The 17888-nt window shown below is 47.2% G+C and overlaps 1 protein-coding gene across 2 annotated transcripts in view; it reads right to left on the bottom strand.

Moving 5' to 3' along the window:
- The window catches only part of CLASP1 (cytoplasmic linker associated protein 1), a 1635412-nt gene that overhangs the window by 20241 nt on the left and 1597283 nt on the right, over positions 1–17888 (bottom strand). The window lies entirely within an intron of this gene.

Here is a 17888-nt window from a genome sequence, read left to right as displayed (position 1 = left end):
TTAAGCTCCGACTACGAAAGGATCAACATATACAAAGCATACACATTATGTAACAAATGTATTATAATGTAAATTAGGTTGTGTACTAAACTTACAAATGGGTACTGGTCACAAAAATGCACTGTCACTTTAACACTGTTTGTGGTGAAAAGTGGAGAAAAAAAATTGAATTAAAAAAAAATGTTCTAAAACCAGTCAGGTGACTTGCGTGTCATGTGATCAAGGCTCCCCGGAGCCGAAACGCGTAATGGCCGACAGAAGTTTGGGAACAATAAAATAGATGCTGTGCACTCAACTGAGGTCCGTGCTCCATGTTTTGAGGAACTACAAAGCCATGTGGCAGTGGAGTCACCAAGATATATACACACATATACATACATATACATACACACACACACACACACACACATATATATATATATATATATATATACACACACACACACATATAAACCCATACCCACACATATATACCCACACATACATGCATATATACATACATACACATATATACACACCCATGCACATACATACATGCATATATGCACACATCCATGCATATATGCACCCACATCCATGCATATATACACACACACATCCATGCATATATGTACACACACATCCATGCATATATACACACACATCCATGCATATATACACACATACATAAATACACACACACATACACACACATATACACATACATATATATACACATACATATAAATATACACACATACATATACACACATACATATACATACCCAAAAATATACATACACACACATACATGTATATACACATACATACACACACATACACACACATATATATACAGACACATACATATACACACATACATATACATACATACATACATACCCATACATATACACACACATATGCAACACACATACATATACACACGTACATATACACACATATACGCACATACATACATATACACACATACATACACATACACATACGTACACACATACACACATACACACACATATTCATACACACATATATACAGACATACATGCATATATACAGACATACATACACATACACACACATATACACATACATACCTATATACAGACACATACATATATACAGACATACACAGGCACATACAAACATATACGGACACACATATATATATATATATATCTATACGGACATTCAAACATATATAGACACATACATTTACACACATACATATATACACACATATACACACAAAAATATATACTTACATATACATATATATACACACACACATATATATAGACAAACATACATACATGTATACATACATATATATTCATTCATATATATACACACACACACACACACACACACACACACACACACACACACATATCTACAGGATAGGACATACAGTCACAGATAAAACAGTAAAGAGAAAAGCAAACTGCAACTCATAGCAAGATTTGCAAAAATATAATACATATCCTGGCTTATTGTATACAGCAAAGCTAAATCTAAATATGCACAACACAGATACATTACACCTGTGTGTGTCATATTCCCTGGGTGACTTAGCTTTAAGATAATGCCAACTGCTCAAAGGTATCCTGAGAGGCTATTACTATGATCAGCCTAAAAGAAAACACAGGAAAATAATAATTTGACATCTGAAAACACTTACGACCACACTTGTTCCAACAGGTCAAAATGGAGTAAAACCCAACCCATGGAAATCTCAAAAGATATCCAGTTGGAATATTGGACAGAACCGGAATAGGACCATAAAACAGACTAGGATATATATATCGGAACCCTGAAAGGGCTGTAAGTCACAAAAAGAACAATTGTTGATTAGAGAAAGAAAATGTCCCCAGGGAGACCGATGACATCCAACCATCCAATAGGAAAAGTGTAACTACACAAGCATATCAAAGTTTATGGAAAAGAAAACTCCAGATGTTCTTAAGGAAGAGAAGAACCATAAAGGTGTACATTCTCTTTCAGAAAAGAAGAAATCCATCCAGAAAATGCTGGACATGGCTGTAAAAGCTAAACCACCTGGGTCAAAATATTCTGACATTGCATTCCAGATAACATAACAAGCAGTGATCATGGAACAATTATGTTCCAAGAATGAAAGTATGCCATAGACCCTCCATAAGAGAGGTAAGTGTTAGTAACACAATCACTTAAAGGAATATAAAAAAAGAGCCTTTGAATATAACATATGCAACATCTCCAAGAATGAGAAATACATCTCAAGGGACAAAACCCCATGCGCAGGCAAGGAACACACAACATGGAAAGGTTGGCATAAGTCCCTCATAGGGAAGCATAACCCTTGCAAAAATCTCCTAAAGCAAAAGCAATCAGTGCACCCCCTGAACTCAAAGCAAGGTATCCACCACCAAAACTACCAAAAAGAACCGCAATCAAATGAAGGACCAATCAAACAAGAATGTTCTAGTAGATATCTCGATCAAAACAGACCAAAATTTGTACTGAAGTAGAAATTTAGAGTAGGTGTAAAGAATAATCATACTCTGTATGAAAGGTCTTCCATAGGTATAAGCAAGATATTCCTATAAGAGATACAAAAAAATCAAAAGTAATGCATACCAGCATACAGAACTGCTTCCAAAAAAGTATGAGGCATAGGTAATCTTCCTAACAGGAACAAACATTGCAAGCAAATAACCTCTTGATTAAGAAGCTCATCATTAGAGGAAAGCCTATGCAACAGGTATCCACGTACCACATAACCTGTCAAAGACAGCATTGAAACAATAATATCTGCTAACTGCAGGAACACCACATCAGGTGTCACCAACAGGCGGAACTTAAACCATCATGGCACTGCCATAACATGGCCAGCCATGCAAAAATCTAAAGATTAATATTCCCCAGACAACCCTAATACATGGACAAAATCAAAAAGAGAAACTGTTTCACCTCGTCTATCTTGGAAACGCCGTAAAGCTGAGTATGCCTGGGCACCAAAAAGATGGGTGCCATCAAAGGGAAGGGAGGGCGGAGTCGGGAGCACTCCACAGGGCTTAAAAGTAGGGCAGCAGCACGGACGTGCCGCTGGCGAAAAGACAAGTCCATCTGCGCCCGTCCGCGGCCGGACGGGGCCTGGGGCCAGTCACTATCGCCCAAAAATGTAAGTACTAATCACAAGAACTACGATTTCTGGCCTCACAGGTTATACTGAAAATTGAACCAACCGTTAAATACAAGTTAAAATGGCTCGGCCTTTTAGACTCTGAACCAGAAAAGACCTCCAGTGATCTGGTCCTAAGATACCCATCAAGAATTACGAATACACTACCCCCTTGGCACACGCTTCTGCACCAAAGGAGCTAAACATACGGTATCTAAACACACGCTCTATGGTCAAACAACAATTAGAAATTTTCAACCTACTAGACACCGAGGCCCTAGACATACTGCTACTGACAGAAACTTGGCTAACAACTGAATCTACTACAGACATACCAGCTGCACTACCTGAAAACTATTATTTTTACAGACTAACAGACTTTCTGGGAAAAGAGGAGGAGGGGTAGCAGCAGCTATAAAAAAACCTTTCCTTCAACTGCCATCTCCCCCTTAGGTGTTGCATTAGTTGATAGTCTATCTTTAAAATTGGATTCTGCCACCTCCATATTGGTGTGTGTACTGATCTATAGGCCTCCAATAGCGATGGGGGAATTTACAAATGATCTAGCAAATTATCTTGCACCCCTGACCATAGATTACGCAAAAATTCTGTTAATAGGAGATCTGAACTACAGGGCAGATGTGGAAGAAGAAGCAAGGGCTCAAAGGAACTTACCGACTCGCTGAAAAACCTGAATCTCGAAGGATACATACATGAGTCCACACATATTAAAGGACATGCACTTGACCAGGTATGGTTCATCAATCTCTCAGTTCAGAAGCTAACAATCAACCCGTGCGTTTGGTCAGATCACCATTTAATCACCTTCACCCTAAGGGATCTTTGTTAGCCAAACCCCAGATGGCCCAAAATTAATGACCAGAAACTGGAATTGCATTTACCTGTCCACCTTCCACAATACCCTGGCATCTAACCTCCTGGCAAGAATAGATAACGTTGACAAGTTTGAGATAGCTATAAAAAATTGGCAACTAAAGGCAAGTGACATACATGCCCCTCTACATAGTCAAGCCAGTCGCTCGCGGTGACACAAGGCTTCCAAGTGGTTCTCCTCAGGGCTGAAATTAGCAAAGCTAAGAACCCGCCAGGCTGAACGGAATTGGCGGAAAAAGTACTTTCCAAAAACAAGGGAAATATATATAAAATCCATGACAGCCTACAAAGCAGCCATGGTAGAAGCAAAAAAGTCTATTTTACAAATAAAGTTTTAAGCTGAGAAAAGAAGGCAAAATATATTTTTCAATATACTAAAGGAATTAGCAAACTCTGACCAAATAACACCTGCAATCACCCCTTCTCAGGCACTGTGTGACAATCTTAATCACTTCTTTGTGAATAAAATAAAAATAAATTCTAGACTCCATTGGGCCTAGTGCGCAGGATTGGAAATTTCAACAGCAAGATAGCAATCCCGCCACACTCTCTACCTTTCATGGTATAAATATAGAACGTCTCACAGAATTAACAAATAAGGTAAAATCAGGCTCACCTAAAGACCCCTGCCACAGGGCAATACAAAAAGAAATGTTTGCCCTCTTACTAGATAGTACTCTCGCCTTGCTCAACCTGTCACTGATGCAAGGTGTGGTCCCTTGCGCTTTTAACCGCTTGTGTGCGGCAGGAATTCCAGCCCTGTTCTGGACATTCCAATCGCAGGTGTGGTCGTGACTGAACCATTCCGTCATCAGCACAGCCCAACTGTGACTCATGACGGAATGGTTCCGTCATGCGCATTGAAGGGGTTAAAGGAGCAGTTATAATCCCGCTCCAAAAGAAAACTGATATGGATCCCCTCCACCTAGACGACTAAAAACCCATATCGCTTCTCCCCTACCCTGCAAAAATCCTTGAGGCTCATATAGCCAAACTTCTTTGCGCCTTAATTGAAGAGACCAACTTACTAGACCCTAGTCAAGCAGGTTTTCGGCCCTCTCATTCGACAATCAGTCATCTTAAGTGTTGTGGGCGATCTGAAGGAATAATCGGACAGGAGGCACACGTAAGCATTGGTCTTACTTGACCCGTCAGCAGCATTCAATACCGTTGATCATGTGATACAGCGGAAAGATTGGTGGCGGCAGATCTTACAGGCACAGCTTAAAAACGGATGAAATCCTTTCTGAAAGATCGCGCCTAATCAGTCAGGCTTGCACCCTACAGCTCTGCCATTGTCACCACTAACCCTTGGGTTCCTCAGGGCTCCTCCCTGTCCCCCCACCTTTTTAGCCTTTATATTCACCCTCTGATTTACTCCCTCCAACAAATGAAGGTTAATATTTACAACTACATAGACAATTTGCAACTGATTTTTCTAAATGACGAGACACAGGACTCCAAGCTATTTTTCCAAAATACTAGGTTATTCATCAAAGATTGGATGAATCACAACCATCTAAAACTGAATTCTGATAAAACAGAGATAGTCATTTCCAACAACAGACTAAACCATTGGACTTCAACACACTGGCCTAAAAGATTAGGAACTTCACCCACCCCTAAGAGCATTGTAAAGAGTCTAGACATCCAAATAGCCGCTAATCTTTCCATGCAATCCCAGATAAGCATGGTTACGTTATCCTGTCTTTATCAACTGAGCACTTTAATCATGATGGCCATGATTTTTTCTAGAATTAACTATGCCAATGCCATTTACTTAGGCCTCCCTATCATCCTAACCTATAAGCTTCACTTGATCTAAAATCAAGCTGCCAGAATCATATTTCAGCAACCCAGGCACTGTCATATGAAGCCATTGTTGAAGGAGTTTCACTGGCTTCCTGTGGTACAGAGGTCCATGTTCAAAACAGGCTGTATTATCTTTAGGGCAATCAACAAAAGAGGCCCCAAATTTCTCTTCTCAAAGATCTACCCATAAATCCCCAAATGAAATCTCAGATCAGTACAAATTAAGTTGCTGACAGTCCCCAGATTATAGCGCAAAAGAATGGGTGGTTTGAACTTCTCTAAGTTGGGCCCCCAACTTTGGAACTCCATGACGATCGAGATTAGACAGACAGATGATTATATGAGTTTTTAAAAAACCTGAAAACCTGGCTTTTGACTCACGCCTACTGCTAAACACAACTTCTGTGGTGGTTCTAAACCTAGCACCAAGAGGCCCGATGGTGTACGTGCACTCTACAAATGTCCCATAACATACCAAAAGGCATACTGACCAAGGCATTCTGGACCGCTTCCGAAAAGCCTGAGGTCCGGAACCAGGCACACAGAGGATGCAGTGGCCTGACCTACGAAATCAGTAGTATTCATGCCACATCTAATAATCATCTTAGCTGCCTGTTGTCCATCCCTAATCAGCTGCTCAAGATTAGGTTGAAGGCCATCAGTAAGTGCGGGCTACATAGTCTGCAAGGAACCCCACAATGTGTGAGAAAAACACCCAAGAACCAATAAATGGTAGTGGACCTTAAGATAGAACTAGTTGCGGACACAATATGTCTGCCATATGAATCTTGCCTCCTAAATTCTCTATCTAATTAAGCATTAGGCAGAGAATCCATATTTTGAGAGGGTGAGACAGCCTGTACCACCAGAGGTAGGATGCCTGAGGAGACAAGCTGGGTCTCTAAGGAGCAGGCAGGTGCCTGCGAGATATAGCACGATCCACTGCAAACTCCGTCTCAGGCTTACCCCAAGTCCCCAACAATATGTCGTACAGGGCCTCTCTACATGGGAGAACAGGCTGCACCCCTGTCTGACCCTGATAAAGTACATCAATCAGGGGATCAGTGGAATTTTCCATAGTAAGAAGAGACAACTCCAAAACCATAGCCCCCTCCTAAGAATATCTACAAGGAGGAACTTACCTCAGTAGCAAGGCAAGGAGGGGAAAGTAGCCTCGAAGCCGGAAACTACTCAGGCCCACTAGCCTCCCACAGTGCAGGCAACCAACTCTCTTCCAAAAAAGGTGAAATGGACTCAGACATAGGCTGTAAACGCCCCAATTCCTCTGTGTCACCACGAGAGGCAGCAGGAAGGCAATCATTCGCATTGATTACTCCATTAAATACACACCCGGCGTTGAGACGGTTGCGCTTTGATGTCGATAAGAGATGGAACTGCCTTGATGCACAAGTTACTTACCTTCAGTAACAATATATCTGTAAGAAACATTAGTTAGTGTTAGATTCCTTACCTTAAAATATCCTCAGGCATTAGACTGGATCTGGAAAGATTGCGTCAGTAGTACCCCTGCGCGTCGGTAGGCGTCGTCTGCGGCTCCGCGTCCGTCGTGATTGCAGCGATGACGTAGTCGGAGTACTTAGCAGCCGCCCTCGTGTACTGACGTCAGTTCTGTACATAGCTTTCCACGCCAGGAACCCAGAGCCATGCAGGAAACATACACTGGTGCCATGAAACTAGGGCCCTCAAAGGGAGATACCTTAACCCTAGATATCGGTTCGCAGAACGGGTAGAATGGGTGGGGTGGAAAGGAATCTAACACTAACTAATGTTTCTTACAGATATATTGTTACCGAAGGTAAGTAACTTGGGCATCTGAAAGAAACACGTTAGTGTTAGATTCCTTGCCTTAGAATAGATAACCCAGCAATACCAACCCCAGTGGTGGGTCTGCGAACCAATATTACACCAGGAAGTCATGGAGAATGGAACAGCCGAAAAAGCCATCTCTCCAGACTTGGCTGTCCAGGCAGTAGTGCTTGGCAAACGTGTGCAGTGAGGCCCACGTAGCTGCCGGATAGATGTCCTGCAAGGGGACTCCCCGACCCAGGGCAGTAGTAGCCACCGTGGCCAGAGTGGAATGGGCGCGCAGCCCCACAGGAGGCTCCTTTGTGCATCAAGGTCTGTTATTACTTGGCTAAAATGATCACGAGAGATGGTCCGCTTGTGCAACGCCTGTCTCTTTTTAGCGCCTACTTAACCAACAAAGAGCTGGTCGTCCACCCGGAACTGTTGTGTGAGGTCCAGGTAAAAAGAGAGCGCACGTTTTGGGTCCAGACGGTGGAGCCTCTCTTTCGAGGGATGCGGAGGCGGAAAGAAGGTGGGCAAGGTGATGGACTTCCCAATGTGAAAGGCCGTAACCACCTTGGGCAGGGACGAAGGGCGAGTCCTCAGAATAACTTTGTCCGCATGGACAGAGAGGAAAGGAGGCTTAGAAGAAAGAGCCTGGAGCTCACTCACTCTTCTGGCAGAGGTGATGGCAACCAGGAAAGCAGTTTTAAGAGTCAGAAGACGGAGAGGGCAATTATGAAGTAGCTCAAAGGAGCGCATATCAGATAAGTAAGCACAAGTTCAAGTCCCACTGAGGCATCAAGAAAGGAACAGGAGCGTGATGCCTTTCAAGAATCTATTTACAACAGGGGACTTGAAAAGAGAAGGTTGATCAGGAAGCCTTAAGAAGGCTGAAATAGCCTAGAGATAGCCTTTGATAGTGCCCAGAGCAGAGCCCTGCTGGGCAAGAGAAAGAAGACAGAGGAGAACCTCTGAAAGAGGGGCAGAAAGAGGATCCACAGCCTTTGCTGTGCACCATGCTTCAAATTTGTTCCGCCTGCAGGTGTATACCGTTTTTGTGGAGGGACGCCAGGCTGCCAGACTTACATCACAGACTTGAGGAGGCAAGTCAAATGGCCTCAACTGTCGCCGCTCAATCTCCACGCATGTAGGTGGAGACTGGACAGTTTTGGGTGGAGGACCGTCCCCTGTTGCTGCGACAGAAGGTCCTCCTGAAGAGGCAGACATACTGGGGGATCAACTGACACACTGAGTAACTCTAGAGACCAGTATCTTCGTGCCCAGTCCGGAGCCACAAGGATGACTTGGGCCCAGTCGCGCCTGATCTTCTTCAGCACTCTGGGAAGAAGTGGTATAGGCGGAAAGGCATACAACAGACCGCAACTCCACCCGCGACGAAAAGCATCTCCGAGCGAATGCCGCCTTGGAAATTCAAAAGCGCAGAACTGATGACATTGCGTGTTCTCTTCAGTGGCGAATAGATCTAACGAAGGCTCTCCCCTCTGCTGAAAGAGACCTTGCGCCAGGTCCGAGTTCAGACGCCATTCGTAATCCATCATGCACTGGCGGCTGAGTTTGTCCGCCTTGGCGTTCAGGGAACCTGCCAGGTGTTGAACCACCAGGGTGACGCCCTGGTGTTTCAGCCATGTCCAGAGGCGCAGAGCCTCCTGACAAAGGGTCCATGACCCCACCCCGCCCTGTTTGTTGCAGTACCACATGGCGGTGGTGTTGTCCGTGAACACCTGCACTACACTTCCCCGGACAGAGGGAAGTAATGCCTTCAGTGCAAGTCGGATCGCCCGCAGCTCCAGAAGGTTGATATGGAGCCAGGACTCCGCCGGAGACCAGAGGCCTCTGATCACTGCCTCTACCATGTGGCCCCCCATCCTAGGGGGGACGCATTCCTCACCACTGTGTGCTCCGGTTGGGGTAGGGGGAGAGATATGCCGTTGACCCAATCGCGGTCCGTGAGCCACCACTGCAACTGTCTTGCAGTGCCCTCCGAGATCAGGATGTGGTCGGACAGGTTGCCCTGATGCTGTGCCCACTGGAACTTCAGGTCCCATTGCAGAGCCTGCATCCGCCACCTGGCGTGATGTACCTGCAGGATGCAGGAGGCCATCAGCCCCAGGAGCCCCAGCGTCATCCTGACCGAGACTCTGGATAAAGACCGAAAGATCAGAATCAGAGCCTGAATATCCCGAACCCGCTGCTCGGGAGGATAAACCCGAAACTGTGCCGAGTCCCGAACCACTCCAATGAAGAGGAGCTTCTGAGATGGGCACAGGTGTGACTTCGGCACGTTGATGGAGAACCCCAGCGGGTGCAGGAGATCGGCGGTGTTCTGGAGGTGGGAGACGACTGTCTGGGCCGAGCCTGCCTTTAACAACCAGTCTTTGAGATAGGGGAAGACTGGAACCCCTGATGTGCGCAGATGAGCTGCGACCACCGCCATCACTTTCGTGAACATCCGAGCGGCACTGGTGAGGCCGAAAGGGAGCACGGTAAACTGAAAGTGCTCGTAGCCTACCGTGAACCGCAGGTAGCGCCAATGGGCCGGCAGGACGGGGATGTGGAAATATGTGTCCTTCAACTCCAATGCTACCATCCAGTCTCCAGGGTCTAGGCAGACAGGACATGAGCTAAAGTCAGCATCTTTAACTTCTTCTTGCGGAGGAAGCAGTTGACGCTCCGGAGGTCCACGGTAGGGCGCAGGCCCCCTTTGCCCTTCTTGGGAACCAGAAAGTAACCGGAGTAGCAACCATGTCCTACTTCTGGCCCTGGAACGAGCTCAATGGCCCCCTTGGCCAACAGGGCCGTAACTTCCTCCTGCAGCAGCTGCAAATGATCCCTCGACATGCGGTGGTACTGCGGTGGCATGGCTGGAGGGGTCGCCTCGAAGGGGAGGGAGTAGCCCCTTCGGATGATTTGCAGCACCCACCTGTCCGAAGTGATGGTACGCCAGTGGAGTAGGTGATGGCGAACCCTGCCCCCCCACTGGTGTTGAATGGGCCTGAAAGCTCGGACTAGGAAGGCTTTGAGGCAGATGCTGCGGAAGTGGATGTGGACTGACCGGGCCTCTGTCCCTCTGCACCGCCACGGCGGTTACCACGTCCGCGACCGCGTTGAGGTTGGTTCTGCGGCCTGTGGCTGGACCAATGTGTGGGGGCACCCCTTCCTTGGCCACAAAAGGGGGGAAAAGCAGAAGTCTTCTGGCGCTGGCCTGACAGGCCCAAGGACGTGGTTGTAGCCCTTAAGTCCTTGTAAAGCTCAAGCGCACTGTCTGCTTTGTCGCCAAAAAGACAAAGGCCATCGAAGGGCATGTCCACGAGTGTGCTCTGGACATCCCCATAAAAATTGGTGGACCTCAGCCAGGCGTGGCGACAGATCGCCACCGTCGTGGAAATCGCTCTGCCCAGCGAGTCTGTGGTATCAAGTCCACATCGTATGGAATACCGTGCCGCATCTCGCCCCTCAGCAAGAGCCTGGGCGAGCCTTGTCTGGGCCTCCTCCGGACACTGAGGCAGCACGTCCGCCACCGTATCCCACAGAGAGTGGGTCTAACGGCCCAAAAGGCATGCAGTATTAATGGACCGCAACCCAAAAGTGACTGAGGAGAACAGTTTCTTCCCAAACTGATCTGGCCTTTTGGATTCCCGATCCGGGAAAGCGGACGGGAATGCGGTCTGGGACGTAGAGGCCAGGTTCACAAGGCTCTCGAGAGTGGGGTGCACGGACAGAAAGCAGGGGTCGCCCGGAGCCGGCGTCGGGCCACGGTCCGATCCACAGGAAACACTGTGGAGGGCCTGGACCAAATGCCCATCAGAACGTCAGAGAGGGCCTCATTAAATGGCAGCATAGGCTCCGAAGAGCTTACTGGCAGTTGAAGCACCTCAGTGAGGAGATTAGTCCTCACGGCCGCAGCAGGGACCTCAAGAGCCAAGACCTTGGCTGCCCTACGCATCACCACACCATATGTAGCACCCTCCTCCGTAGCCACGGAGGGAGGAGAGATGAACCCAGTGTCAGGCGATGTGTCAAGACCACTGGCCTCCCCCAGCTCATCTGCCCAGTCCTGACTTAACTGACACTGTTGTGCCGGAGGGTCCTCAGACCCCTCCCAGTCCTCCCCTTCATCTGTGTCCTGACAAACAGGCATAAAGGACGGAGCCGGGTCGTAGGTGAAGGCCTCACCCATCAACCCCGGAGACAGCGCCGAGGGGCGCTGTTCCTGTGTCGGACCCGGACTTAAACCGGGACTGCGGCGTCTAAGGACGTCGCCGGAGTGGCACCGTAGGGGTTGGCGCCAGAGGAGGAGTCGTGAGGTCGACTAGCGTCAACCGGGATCCAGGTTTGGATCCTGAGGGGTCCTGCGGTGTCGGACCGAAGTCGCCGACGGCACCGGGGCCGAAGCCGCCGGCCCGCTAGGGCCCCCAGTCGGATCCGCGGGGCCCGAAGGCGCAGCGGCGCACCTTGACGGCGGAAAGAGTGTCTTCATGGCCACGAAGAAATCTTGAATCTTGCCCGGAGTCGCGTGAAGCACAGGGACCGGAGGGTGTGGGGCCGGACGCGGCTCAGGCGGAGATGCACGGGTGGTGCCACCCGAACCCTTGGCCGAGTCCCGCGACCGGCGAGGGGAGTCAGAAGAGCGATGACTTCTTCTTCGACTGACCGGAGGACTTTGAGCCCAACGAGTGGTGATGGCTCGAGGAGCGTCTAAGGCTGGTGCTCCGCGACCGGTCCCTTAACTTCCTCCACGACCAGGACCTCAAGCGACGCGGAGCTGCCTGCCGGAGCTCGAGAAGCTTACGGGACCGCTCCCCCCTAGCTTTCGAGGTCAAGACCCGGCAGTCGGGGCACGACTTGTCGTCGTGGTCGGCCCGAGACAGTAGAGACACCGGCGGTGGGGGTCGGTCACCGACATCAGATGGTGACAGGCATTGCACGGTTTAAATTCAGGCATCCCTACCGGCACCAGGAGTCGAATCGACTCGAAAAAGACAGTCAAAATAGACCAAAAAAGTTAGTCAAAAAGTGACTAAGGGTACTAGCTCTTTCCGGATTTGCGCTTGCTGGTGCGGAAAAAAGAACTGACGCCAGCGCGCGAGGGCGGTGTCTAAGTACTCCGACGACGTCATCCCGGCGATCACGACGCAGCCGACGGACGCTGAGTCGCAGCCGACGCCTACCGATGCGCAGGGGTACTGCTGACGAAAACTTTCCGGATACAGTCTGACGCCTGGGGATATTCTAAGGTAAGAAACCTAACACTAACGTGTTTCTTTCAGATCAAGGAAATACGCCAAAGGCAGAGACCCCAAAGGGTTGTGCCCCGGAGTCGAAATGGAGCCGGTTGATGCCATCTGGTACCGACCAGACGACTCTGTAGGCCCAACTGCCACCGAGGGGGAACCCACCGGCATGGCTCCACTTACCTCCTTGGGGCACTCCAGAGGAAGGTGGGAGCCCAAATATGAGATGTAGAGAGTTATAGTACTCCCTCTTCTGGGCCATTGATGTACCGGCTCCTGGAAAGACAAGGAGGCTCGGGGCAGAGTTGTGTACGGCCTCAACCGGCGAGCGTGAGGAGCCATTGTAGACGGAATCTCCACGCTGCGAAGTCAGAGGGGTGCTGCAACTTTAAGCGCCTGCACTTACCTTGGGACGTCAGAGGAGAGAGAAGTCCCTGCGATCACCTCTGGTTCCTAGAATGGCCCCGTGAACAAACCTCCAAATGGGAAGACGACAGAGGCTGTGAAGTCTCCGAGGATCATGACAGACCTGCTGCTAGGAGTTTCAGTTCAGTTCAGTTAAAAAAACCTTTATTTCAGTCACTAGGACCATAAAAGTGGACAGAGATAAAAAGAACTAACATTATAAATTTAAAACATTCCGGACAGTGCAAAAAATACCGATTCCCTCTGAAATAGTTTGCCTGTACATGATAGCATGATGATTCCTTTCATACAGTACAATGTTAAGATGGCAAAGGGGAGGGAAAGTAGCACAATACATAGGCAGAATACCAGGTAGCAGATCAAATTCATTTAGTGTAAATATACCCAATGCATACGAGACAACAGCAGTAATACAATAAATAATTAAAACTACAAGATTCCGTTAAAAACTAGATCCACATAAAAATTTTAAAAGCCGTTTCCCATTGGTGGGCTATACCATAGTTTACACATTGGACACTTGTGTAGATACTGCAATCTGGCTAGCATTTTTTATTTGTTTTTCCTTTTCTAAAAAAGCCCATCTCCTTCGCCACATTGCATTTAGAAATCGAGAGACAGCGAAGACAATGGGCTTGGAAGTGTCGTGCTTCAAAACTCTGAATGCCGCCTTACAATGCACAAACCCAAAATTCCGGCACAATTGTATAAGCCAACACAGCCTTGCTGCTTGATACCCGAGACAAAAGAATAAAACATGCAGTTCAGACTCCTCCTGATTATTGTATGCAGGGCACCCACGTAGTGGCAGTCCAGCCCATTTGGAAGTAAAAGCCCGGAGGGGTAGAGTACTGTATCTGAACTGAACATATAGTTTCCTTACTGAGAAGGGTAGGATGTCATCCAGAAAGGGTTCTAATTTGTAGTCCCCCCTGACAATAAGGAACTGTATGGTTAAAACACCTAATTTCAGATTTGCCTGGATGGCCTCGAGCTTTTGGGTTCGATAAATTCTCAGCAGTTCAGCTTGAGAAATCAAAGGGCTAGTTTCTTCAGGATTACTCCAGAGGGTTGGTTTGGCTATCCTTAAACATTCATGCCTTACATGCACAAACCAAGGAACTTTTTTTTAATATTCCTGGGTAGGTTAATAGCTCCTTTGTTTCTGCTTCGTACTCTGCTAGTTCTGGGGTCACCCACAGCCTACGCCAATAAGTTAGGGGTTGTAAAGCAGCCTCATCTTCGATCGGGGCTATGCCTAAGTCTAATCGCAAGGGGATGAACGGGCTATTAAGCGGGAGGCCCAGAATTTGTCTGAGAAAACTGTTCTCAACTTTACTGAGAGGGGCAGAGGAACAGTGACCCCCAGAGTTCGGGCCCATACAACTTGGATCCCCTCGCTTGCGCCCTATTAATCTCAATGGCAGGGCAGATAGTTTTGATAGACAATTCCCGTACCAGTTTAGCTATATACCCAAAGGTCTGGGCTAATTTTAACTTGGCTTTGGCTATTTGGGGCGCCCAGTCCATATTTTCAGCAAGGGTAACACCCAAATAGTCAAATACAGAGACCCTTTCCAGTGTAATGCCACTTAGTTGGGGATTTGGACGGGTTTGCTTGGGCGGATTGACTATCATGAACTTGGTTTTCATGGTGTTGATCACCAAGCTCCTGTTAATGCAAAAAGTGACAAACCTATCCAATATCCTCTGGATGCCCATCGGAGACTTGGATATCAAGAGTGTGTTGTCAGCAAACATCAATGCTGGTACCTTTGAGTTTGCTAACTTCGGGGCATCGTTGTCCTCAACCTCTGAAAGTTGTGCAATGAGTGCGTTAACAAAGAGGCAAAACAGGGTTGGTGCAAGCACACAACCATGTCTCACTCTGTCAACTGGGAGTCTGTTAGTTAATTCTCCACCCCTGCGACATCTTACTTGAGCATAAGTAGCATTGTGCAGCTTAATAAGCATGCTGAGCAAATAGGTGGGAATCCCGAGTTCTCTTAGCACCCCCCAAAGTTTAGTTCTAGGCACCAAATCAAAAGCCGTTTTCAGGTCCACAAAAATCAGATAGAGGCTGCCACCCTCAATATATACCGTCTTCCAAACAATAAGTTGAAGTCTATATATTTGGTCCACAGTAGAGGTGTTCTTCCTGAATCCAGCTTGATAGGGGCTAATGATGGCACTTTCTTGTATCCAGCCGTTAATTTGATGTAATAATACCCGTGCAAACAACTTTTGTGTGAAATCAATCATGCTGATCGGTCTGTAGTTTGCAGGTAGTAGGGGAGAGCCCTTTTTAAAAACTGGGACGATCTCTGCCCCAGCCCAGGTATCAGGGATTGACATGCCATTCATAATGGCACTGAATAGCACATACAAATAGGGACCCCAAATGGATGGTTCTTCCTGAAACAGATCCCCTGGCAACCTATCTAGACCAGGTGCTTTGCCTGCTGGTAATTTCTCAATTGCCGAGATGACCTCACGGAGGGTTATCCCAACAGCCACCTCATTGGTGTGTCTAGGGGCAGTAGCAGACGGGTCCTCTACCCAACCACTATCTGCTCCTGATTCGCCCAGAGGAGCTCGATCGTTAATAAAATGAAGGTCCAGATCAGCCTCTACTGCATACAATGCCCGAAAATGATCAGCCCACAGTTCTGCTGGGATATTTGGTTCAACTGCTTGGTTACTCTCCCTACTGCCTGTTCTAACTATGGCCCTGAAATCTTTCATGTCCCGGCTCTTTAGGGCGGTTTTAATATCTTCCCATTTATTCTCTTCCCAGGACTGCTTTGCTCGACAAACAACTTATTTGTATTGAACCCTCCTAATTTTAGTTAATGGCTTATTTTTTCCCTTCATGGCCGCTAACAGCGCAAGTTTGGCTATATGGCAATTATCATTAAACCACATGTGGGTTACCATTTTTGTTTTTTTAGGGCGTACTACCGGATAAAAAATATCGGCTAGCTTAATTGTCAAGTTCTTGTGGAGTGCTGCAACCTGTTTAATATGGGCAGGGTTATCCAAATCAGCAGGGACGCTGCTAAGTTCCTGCAAGGCTGGTATTACCATTTCATAAAGGGCTCCCAGCTTCTCAGGTGTTTGTTTTATTGTCCCCCACTTAACTCTTCTCCTATTACTAGTGATGGATAACCTACTCTCCGGGGGACAATTATTAGCAGGGAGAATGCCTGAATCCGGAACCCTCATCGTTAATGTCAGGGTATTATGGTCACTGTCGTGTCATGGCATGACAGCAAAATCCAGAACCCTTTGCCATGATCTGCACTCCACTAAAATATAATCTATAAGAGAAGCTTGGCCGATTCTATTAAATGTTGGGTTACCCGGCCTGTCAGAAGATGTACGAACGTTACATGCTCTCAGGGAATGGTTTAAGAAAATGGCATTTATTTGAAGGACCAAGGGCGACGACGTCTTCACTGGGCTGACTTGTGGGTCGGGAATGGCCCACTGCAAGTCCTCCTCATTGCTAATCAAGTCATGGGTGCCAGAAAGAGGTTCAAAATGACAATTTAGATCTCCTCCGACTATCAACCTTGAATTTAGCGGCACCGTGAGGATAAAAGAATTTAGTTCATCAAGGGTTTTTGATTCCTTACACAGGCTTACAGGCCGAAAATAGATATTGATAATGGCAAGCCTCAGTTTTTAAGGAAAGCTGAGGATTACACATTGAATATCATTAGAGGAGGTAGTCAGGGGAATAGGTGTACAGCCCACATGGGAAGCAATCCAAATGGATAGTCCACCAGACGGTCTGCCCCTCTCTTTGGTGGTAGCTGGGATGTTAAATACTACAAAACCCGCCCTATAATAGTCGTTACTTGCCCAAGTCTCCTGAAACAAACAAACGTCAAACTGGTCCACAAAAAGTCCCCACTCAGGGCCAGGAAGTTTGTTCTTGATGCCAGCTACGTTCCAGGATAGGATCTTTAACACACTACCTGGGGATGAGGCTCCTCCCATAGAATCGGTTGAAGCTTCAATTGTACTTAGATGATTTAAACTGTAAGGGGTAGAAAAAGTAATAGATATAGACCCAGGTGGACAGGATAGGACCTCACTCCCGGAAATGGGTTGTACATAAGCCCCCATGTCCTTACCAAACCCCACTCTGGGTAACCACTTGGAGCTCCCCTGGTCTAACTGTAGACACCCTCCCTGGGGTTCCTGAATACTCTCAGGAGCGCCCACATCATTTGTACTTGGTAGTCAATCTACATCTTCCAGGAGCCGATATTGATTGTTTACAGGCAAATTAAAAAACAATCTACTAAAAGGATGTCCTATAGCCAGGATTCTGTTTCTTCTCCATTTGTCTAGGATGCCCCAAATGGGGTTTTGCCCTACCAGAATTGAAACAATACGAATAAAAATGTTCCAGCGGAAGACCTCTCACATCTGTGCGGGGCTCTCCAGGGATGGATTTGTGGTTTAATAACATACGTACCATCTGGGGTTTTTTAAAATTGACAACCACACAGTCTCCTGGT

The sequence above is a fragment of the Lissotriton vulgaris genome, chromosome 2_1 (genome assembly GCF_964263255.1).
Source record: "Lissotriton vulgaris chromosome 2_1, aLisVul1.2, whole genome shotgun sequence".
Lineage (NCBI taxonomy): Eukaryota > Metazoa > Chordata > Amphibia > Caudata > Salamandridae > Lissotriton > Lissotriton vulgaris.
The sequence above is the reverse complement of the archived record's forward strand: the minus strand, read 5'-3'. Positions and strand labels throughout refer to the sequence as shown.